Raw genomic sequence first — 27,979 nt, 5'->3', positions numbered from 1 at the left:
TCTCACTTTAAGAAATAATTTGACATTTCTGAGTGAGCTGAGAGCCACCCAGATGCAAAGGTAATCAGGATTACGATGAAGGCTATGAGAACTTTGCACATGGATGAGAATGGTTGTTGCCTTCAATGACATGATTTAACTTATTTGATGAAGGGTTAAACTTAATGGTGGGAGTTAGCTCCCTAGTCCTGGCTTGGCCCAGGTGGGCACTCTCCCGTGAGAGCCATCCAGCCATGGAGTGGGCTGCTGGCTGCATAGTGAGATCCCCTCAACCAGAACTAAGCAAATCAAAATGGGATATGCAAGCTGCAGAAACAACTGTGTGGAAGGGATAAGCTCCTAAACTCTTTCAGATTTCAGTCTGGGAGCCTCTCTGAGCCACAGAAATTTCAGTTATCCACCCATCCATGTATCCATTCACCCATCCACTCACCTACTCACCCCCTCTCCGACCACCCATCTATTCTTCCACCCACCCATCCATACATACAATTCATCCATCCAACAAGTTTTCCATCTAACAATTCATCTGTCCATCCATCCATCTATCCATCCATCCATCCATCCATCCATCCATCCATCCATCCATCCATCCATCCAGTTCATCCATCCATCTGTCCAGTTCATTCATCCATCCATCCATCCAACAATTATCCATCCATCCACCCATCTGTCCATGCATCCATCCATACACTCATCCAATCATTTGTCCGTGTATCCATCCACCCATCCATCTACCCAATTCATCTACCCACTAATTCATCCATCCATCCATCCATCCATCCATCCACCCACCCATCCACCCAACAATTCATCCATCCATCCATCTATCCATTCACCCAATAGTCACTGGGCCTCTGCCATGTGCGAGGCACTCTGTCAAGCCCTGGAGGAGCAGTGGGGAGAACTACATACAGCCACAGTCCCTGCCCTCATCAATCTTCCATTCTAAGGGAAGAAAAATAACAAAGGCTGATGAGCCTCCCAATAGGAAAAGGACCAACTTCTAGGGAGAATTTACATCCGGATTATTTTGTGGCCTGAGGCTTAGCTTGTCAGTTCAGTGATTTGCCAGTCCTCGGTGGGTCATCTGGGTCACTGAGAAAAACCCGAAACAGGATAAATTGCAATCAGTCCCCAGCCCCCGACTAGAAGATGGGCATGCCGAGGTCCCCTTCAGAGCCCTAACATCTTACACAGTGCTTGGTTCAGAGGAGGAGCTCAGGAAAGGTTAGATGACTAGAGAGGTGGGAAGATGAATGGATGAAGGAGGGAGGGATGGAGAGACTGACAGATGAACAATATGACTGAGGCCAGAAGGCTTGCCATGACTGTAGTGAACTGGAAACTGGTGTTCAGAGCCCACCTCTAACCCTAGCCAGCCAGAGGGCACCTCTGAGGTGCTGCATGGTCTATGGGTCCCAGAGCCTTGGCTGCCCTTTCCTATCTGGTGCCCACTAACCGTGACCCATACCAGGCCTGTCAGGCAACCAGAGCTCAGACAGAGCAGCATCTACTGCACTGCCAACTGCCTCCCTGAGCTGGGTCTCCAATTCCCACTAACGATGTCTGTCTGCCCCTTTCTAATGGCAAGATCGATCTCCTCGATGGAGAAGTTGGAATCAATAGAGCAGTTGATTAGTTCTGCATTCTCCCTGCCATCTGTTACCAGTAAGATGGTGTCATGGAAAGGGCACAGGCCTGGAGTCGGGTAGGCGGGGGTGAATTCTGCCTCACCCCCAGCACTCTTGCAGCAAATTGCCTCCCATCTCTGGGCCTCAGCTTCCTCGCCTCGGAAATGGGGATAATACGGCTGGGTTTGCTTTGAGAATTTGTGAATGGCAGGCACAGGGATGGGAAGAACGAAGAGGGTAGGTACAGCAAGGGTTCGTAGGTCCTGGCAGAGGCACGTCTGTGTGTCTGTGTGTTTTGGCAATGAGCTTCCAGTCTCCTGGGAAAACAGCGAAGGGACCCACGACATTTGGCCCCATGGTGGTGGCAGTGCACCTAGGAAGGGCCTCCGACTCAGGTTCACAGGTTTTGTGAGACTGTTCAGCAGGAAGGTGAGCCTGAAAGGGGTTGGACTTCTTCTGCACACACACCAGGCCCCCCAACTGCTGGAGGAAATGGGATTGGGGGCTTTGGGGCCCCAAAGGTATCCCTGGACAGCCCCGAGCCCTGGGGCACAGACGCCCCCAGGCTGGAGGAGTGAGGTGCCATCATCCTCAGGTTCAGTAGCAGCGAGGAGGGTCCTGGGAGAATCTGCCCCCTTCTGGGAACTTTATTTTATTTTATTTTATTTTATTTTATTTTATTTTATTTTATTTTATTAAGATGGAGTTTCGCTCTTGTCGCCCAGGCTGGAGTGCAATGGCACGATCTCAGCTCACCACAACCTCTGCCTCCTGGGTTCAAGCCATTCTCCTGCCTCAGCCTCCCGAGTAGCTGGAACTACAGGCGCCCACCACCATACCCAGCTAATTTTTTTGTAGTTTTAGTAGAGACGGGGTTTCCCCATGTTGGCCAGGCTGGTCTTGAACTCCTGACCTCAGGTGATCTGCCCACCTTGGCCTCCCAAAGTGCTGGGGTTATAGGCGTGAGCCACTGTGCCTGGCCCCCTCCTGGGAATTTTATGAAAGACTTTCTTATTTACTGTAAAGTAAATGTATTATGTTCTCCTGGTTATAAAGCCAGTAAAGACCTAACAAATAGAAGAACAAGAGGAAAATTAAAAAAATCCTTAATTCTATCACCTAGAGATACTTACCCTTCCATATATCCTTCTTTTCTTTCCTTTTTTTGTGAATAATATTAAATATTCCTTCCCACCCGTAGGTGACCGCACAAGCCTCACTCGGCCAGGCCTCGGTGGCCCATGCAGTGGGAACCCTTTTGCTAACAACAAAGTGAAGGATCAGAGAGGTGAAGTGCTTTGCCAAGGTCACTCAACTTGAAAGTGACAAATGATGTATGCGCTCAGCTAACTTGAGTGACGGCAAGATGGACAGGGCCGGTGTGCTCTTGGGGCTACCATTCAGGTGATGGAGGTGGACCTGTGCTCCTCGCCTCTCCCTCTACCTCTGAGATACCCCACCTAGCTTTCTTAGGCATGTGTGCAAAGTGGGGACTCGTATGTGTCGTCCCCTTGACGCTCTCCTGTGAGCCCTGCCTGTACCACCCTCAAACAGCAGGGTTGGTTTTAAGGCCACAAGGCAGCCCGTCGGGTGAATGGGTCTCAGATCTTCAACTGTGGGCCCCTGGCATATGGAGACACAGGGGTTCATTTTGGGGTGCCTATGGGCAGTGGCCACCTTGCAACCAGGCCCTCTAAGGTTGGCTGAAACTCTGTGATATCATGACAGGCTCATTCTCCCCAGTGCGGGGCCCACACAGAGTCTCAGTGCCTCTCACAGCCCTGGGGCCCATCTGCCAAATAAAGAAAGAGGCTCAGCGAGATGACATCACTTGCTCAAGGTCTCAGGGCCGTGGAAGTAAGAGTTACTTTGGTCTTTCCAAGTCACCCACCTGTGTCCCTGACCCTCCATTGGCTGCTAGAGTGAGGGTTTCACTTCATTCTTAGCTGTCAGTGGCCCACGATCCAAAGATGTCCTACAGGGAGTGGGCCATGCCAGGCACGATGCCATAAGAACGGGGACAGGTGGTGGATGGTGGGGGCGAAGGCAGTTCTGGGGCCTCACTGCACAGTGTGGCTAATGGAGGTGGGGTCATAACAATGATACAAATCAAAGACAGCAATGGATAAATATAGTATCTACTTTCTCTTGCACATGGCTGGGCTGAAAGGTTCTTGACGTGGTCCTCCCCTGCCAGCAGCTGTGATTTCGATCTCACCCACTCACACTTACACACACTCACACACTCATCCAATAGTCGTTGTGTCCCTGCCATGTGCAAGGCACAGCAATTATCCATCCATCCACCTATCTGTCCGTGCCTCCATCCATACATCCATCCAATCATGCACTGTGTCAAGCCCTGGAGGAGCAGTGGGGAGAACTACATACAGCCACGGTCCCTGCCCTCATCAATCTTCCAATCTAAGGGAAGAAAAATAACAAAGGCTGGTGAGCCTCCCAACAGGGGAAGGACCCACCTCACCCTCACATATACTCACACCCATGCACTTGTGTGCAGATACACAACACCCTCACACATGCACACGTACTCTTGTGAACATGTGCACGCTCTCCTCCACTGACACCCATGCACACACACATGCACACGGGTGTGCACCCACACACTCACATGTGCACACACATCTTTCCTAGGCGCGTGGCCATTGCCCACATTTGGTTTCTGGTGGGCATTTTCCATCTACCTTTCTGTCCTTCTCCTCCCACTTTCTGTCTCTGTGGCTCACAATGCCTCATCTTTCTGTTTTTATTTCCCACTATTTCGTTCCCTTTCGCCCTCTCTTCTGTTTCTTTCTCCCTCTTTGCATTTGTATGTCTCTGTTTCTTTATGTCTTTCTCTCTTCATGCTACATCTTTTTCTTCCTTCCCTGCCTCCCACTCCAGCCTGAGATCACTCTGTCTCCTTGACCCCAGTGCTGGCCTCCTGGTGTCCCCGGGGCTCAGAGAGGCAGTCAGGGCCAGGTGGGGCCAGGCCAGCAGGCACCCCCACCGCTGCCCCCTCCCAGCACATGGAAAGGTGGCTCTTTCCGCTCTGCCTGGCGTGGGTGCAGTGATTTCATCTGCCTTTGGATATGAAGCTCAAATTGCACATCAAAAAGGATAATGCATCTTTAAGCTGTTACAACGACTTCTCAATTTTTCATTTCCTGTCAGGGCGGGAGCTGCAGGAGGCAGGGGCGGCTGCGGAGCCTGTCTCCTGCCAGTGAAGTGTCTGCCTGGATTTGAGCAGTAGGAAACCCAGGGGTGATAAATCGCTATTTCTAAGTAAATTTCATGCATTTGCCCTTTGGTTAAAGTCTCCCCTCTCAGCACTTTCCCTGTGCACACAGCCCGACTAATAACGCGCCGTGCAAGCTCTCTCCGCTGTGACAACTGATTGCACTTTGAAGTAATAATGGCTGATTTAATAATTGGTATAATTTTTCACTAGTACCTGAATGTCATCGACGCACAAAATAAGCTACCTGGACCCACGGCTGCGGCACTTTCCCTTCTTGGGGAAATCAATAATGCATTAAACCCCCAACCCAGGACCCCAAGAGGCCAGACCCTGGTGGAAGCTGTTATGGGGGGAGGTTTGGGGTCACTCTATGGTGGCTTAATGGCAGGAAAGCTAGACAGAGGCCTTCAGATGGGCTAGGTCCCCAAGCCCAGCCAGGCTGCAGGAGCAGAGACAGAAAGCCGTGAACCTCCTCCAGATCCAGCTCACCCTCTAGGTTCCATCTTGGCAGATTCTGTCTCCACCCGTGAAAGTCCCCTGAAGCCCCCACTGGGGGCTACAGAGACAAAACCACCTCACAGCATCAGCCGCCATGCACACAAACCACGTGTGCATGTGTCTGTGTTTCCGTGTGGAAATTGAGTCCAACTTCATCATTATTTAGAGAGGCCCTGTTGTGAGCCAGGATCTGTGCTGGTGACAGAGTGGTGAGCAAGACAAACATAGTCGCTGCTCCCAAGGAGGCTACGACCTCTTAGAGCATGTGTGAGCATGTGTGTATGCGCTCATGTGCATGTACACACACACACACACACACGTGCGTCTAGCTGTCTTTGTCCATATGGCATGTGTTGCGTGTCTGTGTTTATAAATGTGTGTGTCTGTCTAGGTCTGTGTGTTCAGGTGATGTGTGAGTGTGTCTGTGTGAAGATCAGGGTATGGGTGGCCTCTCACTCTGCCTGGCTGGGCTTTGAGAACATGTCCTTTCCCAGACCTAAGGCCAGGCTACTCCTCCACGTTGAGCTGGGCAGGGGGCAGCAGGGAAGAGGCCCTGGTGCTGCCAAGGTCCAGTCCACCTGTGCTTCCTCACAGGTCCCTGAGCTCTCCCTATTGTACCCTCCTGCCTGGCCTCTGCCTGTGCCACCTGCCTAGACAGAATACCGTTCCATGAAAAGCACACAAACTCTACAGTCACATCTGGATCCTGTCCTCCGAAGAGTCAGACATGCGTATCTCTGAGGCCATTTCCTCATCTGAAAAGAGGGCACAGGAATCCCTGACTCCCGGGTTCTGTGTAACATCATGAATGCAGCCTTCTTAATCCATCCCTGGACATAGACAGTCCTCCATAAACATTAGCTCCTCACTCTCCATCCTGTTCACAGTCACCTCCTGTGAGTTCCCGGAGGACAGGCCATGGCACATAGCAGGCACACAGTAAATATCTGTTAAACAGAAGTGTGGGCTGGTCTGTCAATCATTAACATAGGCTTGGAAAAACCAAAGAGCTTCGGTCATGCCTGCCTTTGGGGTGACGGGGCTAGGGCTGCCTCTCACTCACCGTGCAGTTTGTCAGAGTTTTGCAGAAGCGGGGGGGTCCTTGTCCTGGCCAGAGCTGGAGCCCAGACAGGCCTGATGTCCCATCTCCCCCAGCCCTTTCCCCTCCCGCCCACCACTGTCTGGCTGTGAACCGGGAAATCGATTTCAACTTCATCTCATCTCAAGATCAAACATCTTAAGTGAGATTATTCACATTCCTCCATTGTTTCTAACTCATTTCCTATTTTCCAGTTGAAAAACCCTGCCAGAAGCATTCTGTGGCAGAGATTAAAACAATTTCGGAAGCAGGCACCCAATCCTTCTCTTTGGATGGTAAGCAAATTGGATGTCTGTGAGAAGCCGGCAAATTTTATTATGAACACATAGTTTGCTACTTAACTATCCTTAAGACCCCGGGTGCTGTGAGGCCCCAGCAGGAGGGCTCCAGAGGGGGCAAGATGAAAGGTGGGGAGGGAGTGGGGGTGCAACAGACCCCCAACCGGGACCCCAGCCCTTTCCTGCAAAGTGTGAACATCAGATCGTCATCCGCAGCCCAGTTTCCTGGGGAAAAGGGAGGGAACCCACATGTGCTGTTACCCACCAGGCCCGGGCACCGTGCTAGGCACTTCCAATGCCTGATTTCTCTGAATTGTCACAGGACTCTTGGGGAGGTGGAATTGCTCTGACCATGTTGTAGATGAGGAAACAGACTCAGAGAAGAGAAGACGTTGCCCAAGCTCTCCCAGCAAGCGGTTAGCGAGTCGGAATTAGAGTCCAGCTCATGTTCTTAACCATCACGGTGGGAGACTATTGCAAAAATGGCAGTAATTCTCACCTCTCCTTGTATCCCCAGAGTGGAGAGTCTAGTTCCCTATCCCTGGATCCTGGGCTGGCTTTGGGCATTAGAACGTGCGGGAGGAGCCGTGTGCTAGGTGCAAGCCTAGGCCTCAAAGAAGTCTTGCACACATTTGTGCTCTCTCTCTCATTATTCTGCCCGGTTGCTGTATGGACAAGCTCAGGCCAGCCTGCAGGGGACAAGAGACCACTGGCGCAGAGCTCAGTTGTCTTAGCTGGGGACATCCTGTCACCCAATACTCAGACACATGAGAGAGCCCAGTCAAGACAGCAGAACTGTGGAGCCAACCCTCAACTGACCATAAATGCATGAGTGACCCCAGCTGAGACCAGAAGAACCTCCCAGCTGGCCAAGAGAAATGTGAACAATGATAGTCTTATTGTTTTAAGCAGCTATAAATGACCTCAAAGTCATACAACAACAGCTGATACAGCCACCGACAAGTCTGAGGCCCTGGGATCAGGCTCCGGGATTTTCTTCCTCGCTCCCCCAGGCCCACATCGCATATCTACTCTGTGCCTGCTCTGGGATAACTGATATGGGGGGTGGATCTGGTTGCTGTTCCCACTGCTTGGTGCATATGACAAAGATACAGGCTTGCTGCCCTCAGGCCCTGGCACTTCCCCTGACTGCTTCATCCTGTTACTGTCCTTAAACTTGTCAGCCTTCTCCATTAGACTTCTTAATACCAACAAAATGATAGGGTCATTTAATGATCACCTACTATGTGCTGTGTTTTGTACCCAGCATTCATTTCCTTCCTTCCTTCCCTCCGTCCCTCCCTTCCTCCTTCCTCTCTTTTCTTTCCTTCTTTCTCTTTCTCTTTCTTTCTTTCTTTTTCTTTCTTTCTTTCTTCCTCTCTCTTTCTTTCTTTTTCCCTTTTCTTTCTTCCTTTCTTCCTTTCTTTCTCTCTCTTTCTTTTTCCCTTTCTTTCTTCCTCTTTCTTTCTCTCTCTTTCTTTTTCCCTTTCTTTCTTTCTCTCTCTCTTTCTCTTTCTTTCTCTCTTTCTCTTTCTTTTCCTTCCTTCCTTCCTTCCTTCCTTCCTTTCCTTCCTTCCTCCCTCCCTCCCTCCCTCCCTCCCTCCCTCCCTCCCTCCCTCCTTTCTTTCTTTCTTTCTTTCTTTCTTTCTTTCTTTCTTTCTTTCTTTCTTTCTTTCTTTCTTTCTTTCTTTCTTTCTTTCTTTCTTTCTTTTTTCTTTCTTTCTTTCTTTCTTTCTTCTTTTCTCTCTCTTTTTTTTTTTCTTGAAACAGAGTCTTGTTCTGTCACCCAGGCTGGAGTGCAGTGGTGCGATCCTCGCTCACTGCAGCCTTGACCTCCTGGGCTCAAGTGGTCCTCTCACATCAGCCTCCCGAGTTGTCAGGACTACAGATGCCTGACGCTGTACCCGGCTAATTTTTTTTTTTTTTTTTTTTCCGTAGAGATGGCGATGTGCCATGTTGTCCAGGTTAATCTGGAACTCCTGGGCTCAAGCAATTTGCCCACCTCGGCCTCCCAAAGTGCTAGGATTGCAGGCACGAGTCACTGGGGCCAGCCTGTGCACAGTATTTTCTTTGCACATCTCACTGTGTCCCCATCACAGTCCTATTACTTCTCATTTTATAGCTCAAGAGGCTGAGGCTCAGAGAAGCTAAGTAATGTATCCCATAACCAGGATGTGGTGGAGGTCGGATTGAATCCAGGCCCGCACTTTTGTCTGTTTGAACTCTTCTAGTCTGAAAACCTCCTCCCGGGGCCTGGAGTCTTCTCTGAATCTGGGTCACAGAAGCTCCAGTCCTGTACCTTTTCAAGGCAGCTTTTCTCAGACCCTGAGCCTCCGTGTGTCAGATGCATGGTCTAGAGCCCCCAGTCTGACCAGGAGAGCACTTCCCAATCTTCAGGGGGTCCCAACCTTGAAAGCAACCAGGAATGCTGGATTCTGATTCTGCCACACCCTTGGGAAAAATCCCTCTCCCTTTTTTTTTTTTTTTTTTTTTGAGATGGGATCTTGCTCTTGTCGCCCAGGTTGAAGTGCAGTGGTGCAATCTCGATTCACTGCAACCTCCACCTCCCGGGTACAAGTTACTTTTGTACCTCACAGCCTCCCGAGTAGCTGGGATTACAGGCACGTGCCACCACGCCCGGCTCATTTTTTGTATTTTTAGTAGAGACGGGGTTTCGCCATGCTGGTCTCGAACTCCTGAGCTCAGGTGATCTGCCCACCTCGGCCTTCCAAAATGCTCGGATTACAGGTGTGACCCTCTGCACCCAGCCAGGAAAATCCCTTCACCTCTCTGGGCCTCAGCTTCCAAGGCCACCCAATGGGCTGAGAACCGCTACCTCGGGGCCTGCATCTGGGGAGAGGTGGGTGAGAGGATGGTGTGGGCTTTCCCGGTTTGGACTATCTGACTGAGGTGGGAGGGATGTGGTTCCTGGGGAGGAGGACGTCTGGGCTTGAGGAGGAGGCTGGAGTAAGTGGAGTCTGCAAGGTCTGGCAGGGCGGGAGCCAGAATGTTGACCAGGCACCGTTTCTAAGCCAGGGCCTGGGCCCAGACAGGGGCTGTTGTCATCCCCGTCACACAGATGTGAGGTGTCATGAAATAACCACCTCCCTCAGCTGCTTCTCCCCTTTTCCTCCTCACTGAACTATCCCAGGTCTCAGACTGGCCCTGGAGCCCGGATGTCCACGCCTGTGGTGGCCCCAGCTTCTGAGCCAGCTGTATCCTAGGGTCCTTCCCAGCCTCGCCCACCACCAGCTGCTTTGGGTCACAGGGAGCACGTGCCTGGGGCTCTGTGTGACCCCTGGCTCTGCTTCCCTCCCAGAGGGGGCTGCTAGGCTCTAGCTGTGTGAAGGTCGTGCTATGCAGGCTTTGGCCGGTGAGCTCCTGGCTGGAGAGACCCCCGCCAACCCCGCACTGGCTTCAGCCCTCCCTGCCAGCTAAGAGGAACGAGCTTCAGCGATTAGAAGCTGGTGGGGAGCGTGGGAGAGGCTCAACTGAAGGGCGGCACGGTGGTCAAGGGCACAGGTTCTGGAGCTGGGGGGACATCCTGGCTGCACGCTGCAGCGTGTGACCTCAAGATCATGACTCTACCTCTGAGCCTCAGCCTCCTCAGCTGTGGATGGGGCTGGGGAGACCCTCGCTTCCCAGGTTGTTAGCATGAACTGAGGCGATGCATGTGGGTGCTGAGCACGAAGCTGGTGTGTGGTCAACCCTCAGCGAATGCATCTAGCTATCTCCTCCCTTTCCAGAAGCCGCAGTGCTGAGGGTGGAGTGCTGGGGCCAGGACAGGGAGGGCCAGGGCCAGGGAGCTGGGCTCTAGGGACAAGATGGATAGGAGCTGAAGGGACCTTCAGGCGTAGGGACCCTGAACCCCCCAAGGTGACAGGAAAGCAGCGTGGCCCTCACCAGCAATCAGATTCATCATTTTCTTCTCCTATCCTCTCAAGACTGGAGGTTCTCCCAGGTAGAGCCTGGTCTGCTCTGTCTCAGTGCCCCAGCACCCAAAGGAAAATCAATGACTTAACTCAGTCTTAAGTGTTGAGTGGTGTCACTGTCCTATCTTGGTTGAGGGGGAATCCATTCATCAGCTTAGAGGGTGCCACCTCCTGACACTGAGTGTTTGTGGCTTTAGTTGAGGGGATCGGGGACACTCTGTAGGGAATTCAGAGCTGGCGTTTGTGTTGGGCAGGGACCCAGCTCTTTTTCTAAGTGGGATGAATTTGAGGTCACAATAATAACTCCAACCTATTGAGTCCTTACTCTGTGCCAGGTACCATAAGTGGGGCCTTGCCCTCATGCCTCCTTCTAGAAACTTCCGTATGATTTCCATTTTCAGACAAAGACAGAGAGCCTCAGGGAAGGTGAGCAACTCACTTACGGTCGCCCAGGGCAGAGCTGGGACTTGCCCAAGGTCAGTCTGGCTCCAGCACTGCGGATGTTCCTTTTCAGTGCAGCCTCCTCTCCGAGCTGTTGAACGGGGTCCCCCGCAACCCAGATAGGAGAGTGACGCCACTCACTGCCACCACCCACGACTGAGAAAGTCTTTTATTTTCCATGTCTATAAAACTTTTCACAGAGTAACAAAAAGTGTAATGTGCAAGATCTTCAGAATGACCTTTAGAAGAAGTGACCACATCTTAGTGGCTCTTACCCTCGGCTGCCCATGGGCATCACGTGGGAGTGTTAAAAAGCTCCGAAGCCCCGCCTCACCCCCAGCCAGTGACGTCAGACTCCCTGGGGGGTGTGGCCCAGCACAGTATGTTTCAAAGCCTTTGAGTGGTCCCTGTGGGCAGCTGGGGCTGGAAACCGGCGCCGGATGTGTCTAAGTTGTATGTGTCTTTTTTTTGAGACAGAGTCTTGCTCCGTTGTCCAGACTAGAGTGTGGTGGCACAATCCGGCTCACTGCAACCTCCGCCTCTTGGGTTCAAGCAATTCTCTTGCCTCAGCCTCCCGAGTAGCTGGGACTACAGGCACCCGCCACCATGCCCAGCTAATTTTTGTATTTTTAATAGAGATGGAGTTTTACCATGTTGGCCAGACTGGTTTCTAACTCCTGACCTCAGGTGATCTGCTCGCCTTGGCCTCCCAAAGTGCTGGGATTGCAGGCGTGAGCCACCACGCCACCACGCCTGGCCTGTATGTGTCTTCCTTACGTACCCTGATGGCTTCAATTCTTAGGTTAGCTTAAAGCCATTCTCATCCCAATTTAATTGAAGAGCCTTGGTGAATCCCTTAAACCCTCACGTGGAATCGAACTGTCATGCTGTGGGGAGATGGCCTGGGGTTCTGGAACTCCCTGGCACTAGACTGTCCTTCAACAGGCCTCTTTCAAGTCCGTTTGCCCCCGGGCCCCTTTATCCCAGCTTTCTTTTGCCGTCATTGTAACAGTCATCAACGCAGCCCCGCCTGCTAATGAGTAGCCCCATCTGGGCGCAGTCAGAGGAGAAAGGGTCTCTGCCCTCCAGGGACCAAAGCCTGTCTGGGGAGGCAGCAACCCAGACTCGGATGAAGCCCTGAGCCCCTCCTGAGCCCCACAGCTGCCGGGGAGGTGGGGTGACTTCATCTCCACACTCTGGATCTTCCCGGGCGGTTCCCTTAGCAACAGCGCCTTGCTTTGACAGCCGCCTTCGCAGACAGTCTGCTTTCCAGGAGCCTCTTCCCACCAACCCCATCCTCTCTTCCAGTGGAAATTTTTGCAGGGGCTTCAAGCAGAGGCTCAAAGGAGGCCCTTCCTGACCCTCAGGGAGTCAAGCTGCCCCTGGACCCTACAGCCTTCCTGGACTGTTCACGAACGTCCCATACACAGGGCATGCCCATTCCTCCAGCTTCCGACTTCCTCCTGTTCCTGCAGGTCCTAATGAATTCGATCTTGCTCTTCTACCCGCCCACCACCACGGCCTCCTTGCTTTTTCTACCTCCCGACTTTCTCTTCCCCCGACACACCTGTGCCCCACCTGCCTCTCACCCGCACATGAGCAGTTTAAAGCGTCTGCGCTGACATTTAATGTTCTTAATATAGGCCTCGGTGACAGAGGGAAGCGGGCACAGAGTCCCCTGCTGGGGAGGAGGCTTTTCATCCCCTCTGCGTGGGTGTGGAGACCTTCCCTCCCGCAGTCAAAGGACGGCATGGCTTCAGTGGGGCCCACAGCTGCAGGCATCGCTGGCGACCATGTGCTGAGCCCTGTGCAGGGACCCTCTGGCTCCACGATAACCGCTAATAGTATTCCCATTTCCCAGGCTAGAGAAGGCGGCTTCGGAGAGGTTAGCTAGCTTACTTAAGACCATCCATTAATAATTGGAGACATTGGTAGTGACAAATATGAAATATTTTTGTCTCTGAGCACCTACCCAGTGGAAACTCTGGACACCCCATGCACCCGAGAGGGTCCTCATCAAAGCTTGCAAAGGAGGGAGTTTAAACTCAGCATCCACCTACAACCACAGTGCAGTGTGCTGGGGGAGCCAGGCCCAGGGCGCCCAGTTGCCATGCAGTTTGCAAGCAGCCGGCTGCCGCTGCCAGCTCTAACCCTCCCTCCAGTGCCCTCTCTGTATTGTCCTTCTCTTGGCTGCTGTCACTGATGTGGTGGGAAGAGGACTCCTCTATCAGGCCCCTAAAATGTGGCCTGTGGGCTGCAGTGATGAGTTGGGGGTCAGTTTTCTGGATGATGAGTTAGAGAACAATGGAACAGTTCCTCCTTTGTTCACATCTTGAAGAACCTCTTTCCACCAACCCATAAACTTAGGGCAGAGGCCAAGCAACTCGGTGTGGAAGGTAAGTGGTCTTGCTTCTTATTCCAGAGCCGTAATCTCATTGCTCTGGCTTGATTGAAAATCCCAGGTCACCATCGTTCATCACCATTATTTCTCCCCAAAGGTCCACAGAATGCCATTTCAAATATCTGCTCTGGGCTTGGAGAGACCTGGGAGTCCGTAGAACAGAGAGGGAAGCTTGACACCAGGGAGGTGGTGACTCCCTTGAGTGCAAGTCCAGGGGAGAGGGACACTGGGGAGGGATTCTGAGGGACACTGAGATGGGCTGGAAAAGGCCAGAAGAGGAGGCTGGGTGGCAGGGAAGGTGGAGAAAGTCCAAGGACGTGGAGTCAGGAAGGCAGAGGACGTCTCGCCGGAGACAGGGAATGGGGTCGGGAGCTGACATGTTGGGAAGGCAAGGGCTACGAAACAGTAACTGCATTTAGTGACAGGTGCATCGTTGTTGGTCTTGTTGGGCTTTGTTTCAGTATAGAATTGGAAAAAGAAGCCAGATTTACGCAGGTCAAGGAATCCATGGGAGAAAAGAGAACAGAGCAGACAATTATTTGGGGAATCCTGACTGTGAGGTCCCATAGAGACATACAGAGAGGCTGAAGGTGAGGAATTGGTTTCGTTTGCTTGTTTTAGGGGTGGAGAGAGACTCCAGCATGTTTAGATGCTGATGAGAAGGCTCCAGTGAGAGGGAAGGGATGGCTGGTGGGCCTTGGTCCCCAGAGGTGGAGGCAGCCAGCAGCTGGAATACTGGTACTGACGCAGGATTCATTCTGTAGAAGTCCCAGTCCCCTCCGTTGACCAAGAGGGAATGAAGTGACAGGGAGTGCTGATGGAGATGAGCCTGCATGTTCAATGGGGAGGGAGCACTATGGCGTCATCCCCTAAGAGACAGGGAGAGGAGGGTGAAGCGGGGAGGTTTGAGGACAGCAGGGAAGGTTGGCAAGAGTGGAGGCCAGGACAGACAGCTGACCAGGGAAGAATTGCTAGGCAACAATGGGAACTATGAGAGGCTGGGGACCCTTGAAGTTATCACAGCATCAACTGTTTAGCCAATCCTTTGGGATGTTCTATATTCCAACTTTTTGAATTAGTCGAATAAATTTGGGAAATATGTTGTATTTCCCACATAACATATTGGTAAAATATGTTATGCTAATAACAAGATTGGTTAAGCCAACTATGTTGCATCAATATGATGAAATGTTAGATTTCTCAGAGATTTTGATACGCTCATGTACATTGTAACCTGCAGAATTGGCATGTCCAATTTTATTTTTGAGCACAGTATTTTTTCCTCACAGACCATCTCATGGTCTAGTGTTCTATTCAGTGGTATGCTTGAGCTGGCTTATGAGAGCAAAGGTATGCATCTGTTTTTAATTTCTTGTCCAGTGACATCACAGTGTGGCTTGACATCAGCCATGGTAGCAGTATTTACACCACAGAAATGGGCAGGTGGTACAAATCAGGGGTATTTCTCCTGGACAGCTGGTTGTTAAACATTTGCCATCACATCTCAGATATCTTGCACTGGTCAATGCAAAAGGAAAGAAAAACAATAAGTGGTAAAACTATAAAAAAGAAAGGCTCAAAATTATTTTTCACATATTATACGATTATATACCTAGAAAATTCAAAAGATCAACTAGGGACTATTACAATTAATCAGAAAATTCAGTAAGATGCTGACTTAAAAGAATTATTCAAAAATCAATGCCTTTCCTATGTACTAGCATTAATCACCTAGAATATATGATGGAAAAAAAGATGACACTCACCATAACAACAAAAGTAGAAAATATCCAGCAACAAACTTAACAAAAAATGTGTGAAGTTCAACTTAACATAAAAATAGGAATTGACTATATGGAAACACCTGCTGTGTTCATGGGAAAGAAGATGAAAATTTGTCAGTTCCATTAAGATTAATCCTACATTTAATTCCATTCCAATTAAATCCCAAATGTATTTTCTTACTTGCAATGTTAGCTCACTGGGAGTTATAAGTAGTCAAGAATGCCCAAGAACATCTTGATAAATGCAATTGATTGGGGCAAAAGCAACTTTTTTGTTTGTTTGTTTTTTTGTTTGTTTTTTTTTTGTTTAGATGGAGTATTGCTCTGTTGCCCAGGCTGGAGTGCTGTGGTGTGATCTCGGCTCACTGCAACCTCTGCCTCCTGGATTCAAGCAATTCTCCTGCCTCAGCCTCCTGAGTAGCTGGGATTACAGGCATGTGCCACCATGTCCAGCTAAATTTTTTTTTTTTTTTGGTATTTTTTTTTTAATAAAGACGGGGTTTTGCCATGTTGGCCAGGCTGATCTCGAACTCCTGAGCTCCAGTGATCTGCCTGCCTGGGCCTCTCAAAGTGCTGGAATTACAGGCATGAGCCACCACAGCCGGCAGAGGCAAAAGCAACTTCAAAGGTCAGATATTAAAATGCAAGTAGCAAGAGGGTGATGCGGTGTTGTCACTGTTCCATTGCCCACAGTGGAATCTTGGTTTCTAGAACAGTACCTGGTCCACAGAACTACTCGATAAATATTCATTGAATAAGCAAGTTAGTGAGTGAATGAATGGAAAAAAAAAAAAGCATCACAAGGATATAACTCAATACAGTTTGAATTGGTACAATCAAATAAATGATATAAAAATGAGTATATATAACTATTTAATATACGATAAATGTGGCATTTCAAATCAGTAGGAAAAAAATGAGTTATTTAAAAAATAGTGTTGGATAATTAGTTAACCATTTAAAAAATAATAAAATCAGGCAGAGCGCGGTGGCTCATGCCTGTAATCCCAGCACTTTGGGAGGCCGAGGCAGGCAGATCATCTGAGGTCAGGAGTTTGAAACCAGCCTGGCCAACATGGTGAAATCCCATCTCTACTAAAAATACAAAAATTAGCTGGGCGTGGTGGTGGGCACCTGTTATCCCAGCTACTGGGGAGGCTGAGGCAGGAGAATCGCTTGAACCCAAGAGGTGGAGGTTGCAGTGATCTGAGATCGCATCCCTGCACTCCAGCCTGGGTGACAGAGCAAGACTCCATCTCAAAAAGAAAAAAAAAAGTCACACAATCGGGCACATACTAATAACAGGATTGGTTAAGCAAATTATGTTGCATCAATATGATGGAATGCCATGGGCCCACAAAAATGATATTATGAATGATATTTATTGGCATGGGTCACACAATTGCTCAGTGGAAAAGGGAACAGGAAACAAAATTAACAATGTAGTTCAAAAGACAAATGAGGGAGTCAGAGTTTGCATTTGCATTTTGGCTCCATGATTGCTAGTAAGCTGTGTGACCTAAAGCAAGTTACTTAGGCTCTCTGTGCCTCAATTTCCTCAAGGCCAAAACAGCAATAATAAAAGCACTTACTCTCATTGGTTCTTGAGAAGGATGAATATGAGAAAATGCATGCAAAGTACTTGGCATTGTATCTGGCACATAGTAGGTGCTCCGTAAATGTTCGCTGTTATCACAGCATTCACTGAGCACCTCCAGTGGCCCAGAGGGTACAGAGATGTGTGGGACACAATCCTTGGAGGTGCTTACAGGCTGGGAGGGAATGAGGAGGTGAAGCCTTCTGTGAACAGGGGATACCTGCCTTGCGTGATAGGTTCTCCAGCAGGGGGAGCACATGCGTTCTGGGGACTGAGGAGGAACCTGGCCTCACCAGCAGGTAAGAGAAGGTTTGCCCTGTCTCATTAGTCTTGAAGAACCGTCAGAAAATGAGAAAGAAGAGTGTTCCAGGCTGCAGGAATAGCTTGGGCAAGTGAGAAGCAAGGCAGCTGTATGGGTGTATTGATGACGTTGAGGTAAGGTCAGGAGGTGAGGATGGAGAGAATGGTGAGAGCAAAGGATTGTGGGTACCCCGTTAGTCATCTGTGGTCCACTAGCATGGCAGGCAGAGGGCTGCAGGGTTGGATGGGCAGTTTACAATCACTGCCCTGGCTGCTGGGTAGAGAGTGGATTGAATGGAGGAAGCTGGAGTCAGGGAGACAGCGAGGAGGCCGGTGCGGACACCCGGTGGAAGTGACAACACAGGGAGGTGACACAGGAAGGGATGAAATGCCTGAAGCCAGTGTTAAGGAGCTATCTCCAAGGACCAGGGGCAGATGGGATGCTGTAGATGGGATGGAAAGAGCCCAGGGCAACACACAGAATTCAGCCCCAGGCCCTGGGGAGGATGGTGGAGAACAGGAAGAACGGGCCTAGGGGAAGGTGGGACATGTTGATTGTGGACAGTTGATGAGAAATGCATCCGGCCTCCAAACAGAGATGGCCCAGAGCAAGCAGAGGGACCCTTGGCTCTGAGCCACCACAACACCCTGTGTACTGGAGAGGCACTCCCAGGACACCAGCCTCATGTGGGAAGAAGAAGGGCCAGGAGGTTGTCCTGGGAGCACTGTGGGACAGCACAGCACAGAGGCCAGCGGAGATGCCCAGGAGTGACTGTCAGAGCTGCAACAGGAGGAACCGGAGGGCTTCTTGACATGGCAGCTTCCCAGGAAGGAGAGGGTAGGAGGAAGTGAGTTGGGGACAGAGTCCAACAGTCAAACAGGGACATGGGAGATGAGCAGAAGGACTCCACGGACTAGCAACGAGGATGCCAAAGGGCAGTTAACATGAGCGCTTTCAGTTGAGGTGGGAGCTGGGATGGCACGTGGTAGGGTAGGGGCAGCCAGCTGACAGGGGCCCAGAAGCCAAATGTGTTTATGTATTTATTATTATTTATTATTTTTATTTTTAGAAACAGGATCTTGCTCTGTGGCCCAGGCTGGAGTGCAGAGGCATGATCATGGTTCACTGTAAACTTCAACTCCTAGATTCAAATGATCCTCTCTTCTTAACCCCCCAAGGAACTGGGACCACAGGTGTGCACCACCTCATCTGGCTCCATTTTTTTTTTCTTTTCTGAGATGGAGTTTTGCTCTTGTTGCCCAGGCTGGAGGGCAACGGTGCGATCTTGGCTCACTGCAACCTTCCCCTCCCGGGTTCAAGCAATTCTCCTGCCTTAGCCTCCCAAGTAGCTAAGATTACAGGCAAGTGCCACCACCCCCAGCTAATTTTGTATTTTTAGTAGAGATGGGGTTTCACCATTTTGGTCAGGCTGGTTTCGAACTCCTGATCTCAGGTGATCCGCCCACCTTGGCCTCCCAAAGTGCTGGGATTACAGGCGTGAGCCACCATGCCTGGCCTTTTTTTTTTTTAAACTGAGACAGGGTCACTCTGTCACTCACTCTGTCACCTAGGCTGGAGTGCAGTGGCGTGATCTCAGCTCATTGCAGCCTCCACCTCCGGGGTTCAAGCGATCCTTCTGCTTCAGCCTCCCAAGTAGCTGGGACTACAGGCGCACGCCACCATGCCTGGCTAATGTTTTTTGAATTTTTTCTGGAAATGGATTTTTGCCATGTTGCCCAGGCTGGTGTAAGTTCAAGAGGTCTGCCTGCTTTGGCCTCCCAAAGCGCTGGGATTACAGAAGTGAGCCACTGTACCTGGCCTTACCTGGCTAATTTTTTTTTTTTTTTTTTTGGTAGAGACAGGGTCTCCCTATGTAGCCCAAGCTGGTCTCTAACTCCTGGGCTCAAACAATCCTCATGCCTCAGCTTCCCAAAGCACTGGGATAACAGGCGTGAGCCAGCGTACCCGGCCTGATTGATTTAAATAAATATTTTATTTTGGAATAATTTTAGATTTACAGAAAAATGGAGGGTAGTACAGAGAGTTCCCATATACCCCACATCCAGTTTCCCCTATTATTAGCATCTTACATTAATAGAGTATATTCGTCGCAATTAACAAACCAATATTGATCTGTAATTGTTAATGGGGTGCATACTTTATTCAGATTTCCTCAGTTTTTCTCTAGCGCCCTATTTCTGTTTCTGGGTCCCACCCACGAGACCACACTGCACTCAGTCCTCATGTCTTCCTAGGCTCCTTTCAGCTGTGACAGTTTCTCAGATTTTCCTTCTTCTTTTGGTGATTTTGACAGTTGTGAGGAAAACTAGTCAGGTATTTTGTAGCACGTCCCCCTATTGGAATTTGCCTGATGTTTTGCTTTGCTCATGATTAGACTGGAGGTATGGATTTTGGGGAGGACCACAGAGCTAAGCCACCATTTCGTCCCATCATCTCACGGCCACATGCTGTCCCTATCAATATGACTTACCACTGCTGATGTTGACCTTGATCACTGGACTGTGGTATGTGTCAGCCTTCTCCTGGAAAGTTACTCTTTCCCGCATTTCCACACAGTGCTGTTTTTTTTTTTTGTTTGTTTTTTGTTTTGTTTTGTTTTGTTTTGTTTTGGAGTCAGAGTCTGGCTCTGTCGCCAGACTGGAATGCAGTGGCGCAATCTTGGCTCACTGCAACTTCCACCTCCAGGGTTCAAGTGATTCTCCTGCCTCAGCCTCCCAAGTAGCTGGGACTACAGGCGCGTGCCACCAGGCCCAGCTAATTTTTGTATTTTTACTAGAGACAGGGTTTCACCACATTGACCAGAATGGTCTTGATTTCTTGACCTCGTGATCCGCCCACCTCGGCCTCCCAAAGTGCTGGGATTACAGGTGTGAGCCACCGCGCCCGGCCAACAGTGTTCTTTGGAAGAAGTCACTGCACAGCCCACACCTCAGAGGTGGGAGTTTTGTTTTTCCTTCTTGTGGGCAGAACATCTCCAGAAATTATTTGGAATTCTTCTCTATGGAAAATTTGTCTCTTTTCAGTTATTTATACATGAGTCAGACAGATCTGGGTTGAAATCCCAACTCCACTATTTTCTGGCACTGTGACCTTAGGCAAGTTACTTAATTTATCTGTTTCCATGTATTCATTCATTCAATCATCGATTGTATCAGAACGGGCTTTTGAGTTTTGTTTTATACTTTGGGTTATAATCCTGAGCTCCTTCATTTATTTTGCTCCTCAGATTGCTCCAACTTTGCCTCGTGGGTCCAAGAGCCAGTTCTGGATGGGCATTTGTGAAACTAGACCCTAAGTCAATGTGTTTTTCATGCCTTGGTTCTGGGGTCTTGCTGAGAAAGGGCAGGGTAGGATTTTATGGCTGCTGGGTGAGGACCACTGGGCAGCAGATAGAGGCTACTGGGATGAGAACAAAGTGAAACTGTTGGGAAATCCACAGAACAGCCGCCCTGGATCTGCTATCCTTGGAGGTGACTCCGCATGCAGACAGCAGGTCTCACAGGCAGGCACCAAGCCAGAGATTTGGCCAATAGGACCTGAAGTGGGGCCTGGGAGTAGGCTGAATGCCCCAACTGGAGTGGCACAGTTGACCCATTATTAGGGACATGAAGGTTCTTGACCTTGGCCTTGGGCTGGTGTGGCTGGCCCTTCGGGGCAGGAGTACCAGGGACTGTGTCAGACAGGCCAGCAGAGGCAGGGAGTGGCTAGAATAGGGAGCGAGAAGGACTTTCCTGTAGAGGCCATGCCCTGGGCAAAAGCTTAGAGAAGGGGAGGAGCTGGGCTTGGCTGCCCACCACCCTCGATGTGCCTTCGGGACTCCTCCCTCGCTGCTCACTCCTTTTGTCTGTGTAAGTGTTATTTCTGCAAATATAATAAACCCCTGTGCCTTCCAAGTACGCACTTGCTCCGCAGAACCATGCAGTTAAAATGACTGCTTAATGGAGATAATGAGGTGCCTGTTTGTTCTGACCCAGAGGGCAGGAGGAACCCCCAGGAGCAGGCACCAAGGCACTGATTAGGGGCAGGGCCCAGCCAGCCCCACAGCTGTTAACTCCCAGGGTGCCTGAGTAGGGTGCCTATCTCCCCTCCATCTTGCCATGGAGCCAGCATGCCAGAGAGAAGGGATAGCTTCAGCAGAGTTCCTTGGCTTCCACGTCACCTTCAGGCCTTGCCAGTCTCAATGGGGACTTCAAGGGGAGAGCCCCGGGCTGAGGTCAGGAGATCTGAGTGACCTCCTGTCACATACTCCACCAACTCATGGTTAGTGAATCAACCATATCAGGCACAGCCCCTGGTACCCCTGCCCTTTGGAATCAGTCACACCAGCCCAAGGCCAAGGTCAAGAGCCTTCATGCCCCCAGTAATGGATCCCTGTGCCACTCCAGGTGGGGCATTCATCCTACAGAGCACTGGGCACTTCCAGGCCCCACTTCAGGTCCTGTTGGCCAAGTCTCTGGCTTGGTGCCTGCCTGTGAGACCCACTGCCAGTGTGGGATTTATCTTTGAGGATAGCAGCGCTATCTTCCAGCCATGGTGCCTTCTCTTCCTCCAAACGCAGCCCAGAAGACCCAGGGCTGCAATTCTGCAGATTTCCCAACAGTTTCACTTTGTTCTCATCCCAGCAGCCTCTATCTGCTGCCCAGTGGTCCTCACCCAGCAGTCGCAAAATCCTTCCCTGCCCTTCCCTACACTTCTTTAAAGGCCGGTACAACCTTTCCAGGGTTGCTGGCCTTTAAAGAAGTGTCATTACATTGTAGATAGGCTGCTGGAGCCACTCCGCCTGGGCTCAAATCCTGGCTCCACAACTTAGACACGCTGTGACCTTGGGCACGTTGCTAACTGCTCTGTGCCTCAGTTTCCTCATCCTCAACTGGGGATGATGATATAGTAGCTCCTTCCTCATAGGGTGTTTTTGTGAGGAGTGCAGGAATTGATACCTGTGTAATACCTAGAATAGTGCTGGGTGTGTCTAAATGCTGTGTGAGGGTTCTGTAACTGTCATAACTTAATTTATATAACTGTTCCACTAAAATCATTTACTGAGCTCTTAACCACATGCCAGGCACTAAGCCTGGCATTGTACCTGTTGTATCCTACTGAATCCTCACATGAACTCCAGGATGGACATGCTACTGTACCAATTTTATGGAGGACTACACTGGCCCAGGCTCACACAGCGGTTCTGGCCTCACCCACCCTGTTCTCTTCTCCTCTTCATCCAAATTTCTTTCTGTCCAGATACATAGAGCTCCATGTTTCTCCAGGCCCCATGTTCCTCTCAATAGTCACTTTATTGATTGAGTTATACATTTATTTATCATCTTAAGCCTTCATTTTAAAATAGATTTTCACATTTATAGAAAAATTGCAAGAATAGTACAGAGAATACCTATATACTTTTTATTCCAATTTACCAAGTCTTATTTTACCTCACTGGTTTTATCATTGTGATCTCTATCTCTTGCTCTCTCTCGGCATATATACATATAAATGTATGTACATCTGTGTGTATGTACATATATATGTATGTGTGTGTGCATGTGTATATAAGTACACACATATGTCTATATATACACACACATGCATATATATGCATATATATTTTTTCTCCTAAATACTTTGAGAGTTATTTACAAATAACATGATATACCTTTGTCTACAAATATTCAGGGTATATTTCCTAAGACAAGGACTTTCTCTGAGATAAAGTGCATTTATCAAGAGCATGAACTGTAGGATGATAATACTCTTATTTATTCCATAGTTCTTCTTCAAATTTATCCCAATAATGGGAGGGACATTACATTCCAATAATGCCATTTATAGCTATTTTATTTACTTAAATTTTAAGTAAAAATTAAAATGGAGATATTAACCATTTCTAAATGTACAATTCAGTGGTTTTTAGTATATTTACAATGTTATATAGTCATCACCACTCTCTCATTCCAGAACATTTTCATCACCCCAAAAAGAAACCCAGTGTTAAGTAGTCCATTCTCATGCTGCTAATAAAGAAATACCTGAGACTGGGTAATTTATAAAGAAAAAGAGGTTTAATGGACTCACAGTTCCACATGGCTGGGAGGCCTTACAGTCATGGCAGAACGTGAAGGAGAAACAAAACCAGGTCTTACATGGCTACAGGCAAAGAGGCCCTGTCCAGGGGAACTTCCCTTTACAAAACCGTCAGACCTTGTGAGACTTATTCACTATCATGAGAACAGCGCAGGAAAGACCCACTCCCATGATTCAGTTACCTCCCACTGGGTCCATCCCATGACACTAGGAATTATGGGAGCTATAATTCAAGATGAGATTTGGGTGGGGACACAGCCAAACCATATCACCTACTATGCATTAAGCAATCGCTCCCCATTCTTCCCTCCTCCCAGATTCTGGCAACTAATAATCTATTTTCTGTCTCTACGGATTTGCCTATTCTGGACATTTCACATAAATGGAATCTCATAACATGTGGCCTTTTGGTCTTGGGTTCTTCCATTTACCACGATGTGTTCCAGATTCACCCATGTTGTAGTGTGGATCAGAATTTCATTCCTTTTTATGGCAGAATAACATTCTATTTTGTGGGCATATGACAATTTGTTTATTCATTCACCGGTTGATTTGTTTTGTTTCCACGTTTGGATTGTTTCCACTTTTGACTATTGTGAATATTGCAGCTATGAGCATGTGTATACAAGTTCGTGTGTAAACATGTTTTTAGTTCTCTTTGTCACACATCTAGGAATGGAACTGCTGGGTCATATGGTAACTCTATATTTAATATTTTGAGAAAATTTCAAACTGTTTTCCACAGGAGCTGTCCCATTCTACATTCTTACTGGCAATGTTTTAAGTTCCAATTACTCCACATTCTCGCCAACACCAGTTATTTTCCTCTATTATTCCTATGTTATTTTCCTTATTTCCATATAACACCAACACTTGTTACGAAAAATTATAGTAGCCATCCTAGTAAATGGGAGGTGGTATCTCACTGTGGTTTTGATTTCCATTTCCCTAATGACTAAAGATGTTCATAATCTTTTCCTGTGCCTGTTGATCATTTGTATTTGTATATCTTCTTTGGAGAAATATCTATTTGAGTCCTTTGCCCATCTTAAAATTGGATTATCTTTTTGTTGTTGAGTTGTGAGAGTTATTTATATATTCTGGGTACAAGATCCTTTTTCAGATGTATGGTTTGCATGTACTTTCTCCCATTCTGTAAGCTTTTATCCACTTTCATAATAATATTTTTTGATGCATGGAAGATTTTTATTTTGATGAAGTTCAAATAATGAGTTTTTTCTTGTATTTCTTGTGTTTCTTGTGCTTTTGGTGTGATATTTAAGAAACAATTACCTGATCCACAAAGTCATGAGGATTTCCACCTACATTTTCTTCCAAGAGTTTTATAGTTTTAGCTCTTACATTAAGGTCTTTAAATCATTTTGAATTAATTTTTGTATATGGTACGAGAGAGAGATCCAGTCTCATTCTTTTGCATATGGATATCCAGTTGTCCCCATATCATTTATTGAAGGAACTTTTCTCTCCCCCATTGAATGGCCTTACTATTCCTGTTGAAAAATCATTTGATCATAAATGTATGGATTTATTTCTGGATTCAATCCTAGTGCATTGATCTCTGTGTCTGTCCTTATGCCAGTACCACACTGATTTTGATTCTTGTAGCTTTGTAATCAGTTTTGAAATAGAAAAGTGTGAGTACTCCAACTTTGCTTTTCCTTTTAAAGGTTGTTTTGACTATCCTTGCAATTCCATGTGAATTTTAGAATCCACTTGTCCACTTCTGAAAAAAATAAGGTAGCTGGGATTTTGTTGGAGATTGCATTGAAATTGTAAATCATTTTCGAGAGCATTGTCATCTTAACAATATTAAGTCTTCTGATCCGTAAATGTGAGATGCCTTTCCATTTATTAAGATTGTCTTCAGTTTTTCAGCTGTGTTTTATAGTTTTCAGTGTACAAGTCCTTCACTTTCTTGATTTAATTTATTCCTGAGTATTTATTATTTTTGATGCTACTGCAAATAGAATTTTCTTAATTTCATTTTTTTGCATTATTCATTCCTAGTGTATAGAAATATGATAAGTTTTTACCTACTTATCCTGTATCCTCCACCTTTGCAGAATTTGCTTATAGTTCTAAGTTTTGGTTAAGTTTTTTTGTTTTTTTAAGTTTTTTGGTTAAGTTTTAAGTTTTGGTTTAAGTTTTTAGGTTTGTTTGTGAATTTTTTAGGGTTTGTTACATATAAGAACCTGCCATGTACGAATAGGATAGTTTTACTTCTTCTTTCTAATCTAGATGCCTTTTACTTCTCTTTCTTGACTAATTGCCCTGTGTAGAACCTCCACTATGATGTTGAATAGAAGTGGTGAGAGTAGACATCCTTTCTTGTTCCTGATCTTAGAGAGAACACTTTTGGTTTTTCTCCATTAAGCATGCTGTTAATTGTGTGATTTTCATAAATGCTGCTTATCAGGTTGAGAAATTTTTCTTCTATTCCTAGTTTGTTGAGTGCTTTTATCATGCAAGGGTGTTGGATTTTGCTAAATTTTTTTTTTTAATCTATTGAAATGGTCATACAGAGTCTTTCATTCTTGCTAATGTGGTATATTATGTTGATTGATTTTTGTGTGTTGAACCACCCTTGCATTAAAGGAATAAATCTCCTTTGGTGTTATGACGTACAATCCTTGTAATATGCTGCTGGATTCAATTTGCACAAAGGATATTGGTCTGTGGTTTTCTTGTGTTGTCTTTGTCTTTGGGATCAGTGTAATAGTGATCTCATGTGATATGCTATAAAGTGTTTGCTTCTCTTCTGTTTTTTGGAAAAGTTTGAGAAATATTGGCATTAATTCCTCTTTAACCATCTGGTAGAATTCATTAGGGAAGCCATCATCTGGTCCTGGACTTTGTTAGAAGTCTTTTGGTTACTGATTTAATCTCTTTTATTCTCATAGGTTTGTTTAGATTTCTAGTTCACATTCAGTTAATTTTGGTTGTTTCTGTGTTTTTAGGAATTTGTCTGTTTCATCTAGATTATCCAATTTGTTGGCATACAGCTGTTCAGAGTATTCTCTTATAATCCTTTTTATTTCTACAAGGTAATAATGATATCCTACTTCATTCCTGATTTTAATAACTTGAGTCTTCTCTCTTTTTTTCTTGACCGAGCTAGCTAAGAATTTGTCAATTTTGTTGATCTGTTCAAAGCACTAACTTCCGATTTTCTCTGTTGTTTTTCTCTTCTCTATTTTATTTATCTCTGCTGTAATATTTTTCTCATTCTGCTTGCTTGGTTTAATTTGCTCTTCTTTTTCTTTTCTTAAAACATAAGCTTATTTTATTAATTTCATGTCTTTCTTCTTTTTAAATGTAGGTGTTTGCAGCCATAAATGTCCCTCTGAGTATTGCTTTTCCTGCATCCCCTAAATTTTGGTATGTCGTATGTTTATTCTCATTCATTTCAAAGTATTTTCTGATTTTGCTTGTGATTGCTTCTTTGGCCCCTTGTTTATTCAGGACTATGTTGTTTAATTTCTACATATTTGTGAATTTTCCGAATTTCATTCTATTACTGGTTTCTAATTTCATTCCATGTGGTTAAAGAAGATACTTTGTATGATTTATACATTTTAAATGTACTAAAAGTTGTTTTGTGGCCTAACATGGTTTATCCTGGAGAATGTTCCATGGGTACTTGATAAGAATGTGTATTCTACTATTGTTGGATGGAGTGTTCTACAGATGTCTGTTAAGCCTAGTTGGCTTATAACGTTGTTCAAGTCCCCTATTTCCTTGCTGAACTTCTGTCTAGCTGTTCTATACATTATTGGCAGTGAAATGTTGAAGTTTCCAGCTACTAGGGAACTATCTATTTTTTCCCTTCAGTTCTGAAGCAGATACTGATTTGCTTTATGTATTTTGGGGCTCTGTTGTTAGATGCATATATATTTATAATTGCAATACCTTTTTGATGGATTGGACCTTTTATCATTGAATCACATCCTTCTTTGTGTTGTAACAATTTTTGTCTCAAAGTCTATTTTGTCTCATGTTAGTATAGTCACTCCAGCTCTGGTTACTTTTTGTACAGAATAGCTTTTTCCATCCTTCTACTTTCAATATATTTGTATCTTTTAATCGCAAGTGAGTCTCTTATACATGACACATAGTTGGGTCTTTTTTTCAGCCATTGTGCCATTCGATTGGAGGGTTTAATCCATTTACATTTCATGTAATTACTGATAAGGAATCACTTGTTTCTGTCATTTTGTGCCATTACATCTTTATTTTATGTTGGATAGAGATTTTCTAATGTACCATTTTAATTCCCCTGTCATTTCTTTTAATGTATATTCTTGAGTTATTTTCTAAGAGTTCATCCTGGGGATTATAATTGACATTGTAATTTATAACAATCAGGCTTGGATTAATATCAACTTTCTCTCAATATTGTATAAAAACTTTGCTCCAATGTAGCTTCATCTCCTTGCTTTATGTTGTTGTTGTCATGAATTATATCTTTCTGCAATGTGTGCTCATCAACAAAGATTTATAATGGTCATAACAAATTATCCATATTATTATTTAATACATTTGCCTTCTAAATCTTACAGAAAAATGAAGTTACAGAGAAAAAAAATAATAGTACTGGCTTTTATATTTACCTATGTAAGTCTATGTCTTTACCAGTTTTCTTAACTTCTTTCT

Source organism: Theropithecus gelada, chromosome 15 (assembly GCF_003255815.1).
Source record: "Theropithecus gelada isolate Dixy chromosome 15, Tgel_1.0, whole genome shotgun sequence".
Taxonomy (NCBI): Eukaryota; Metazoa; Chordata; class Mammalia; order Primates; family Cercopithecidae; genus Theropithecus; species Theropithecus gelada.
The sequence above is the reverse complement of the archived record's forward strand: the minus strand, read 5'-3'. Positions refer to the sequence as shown.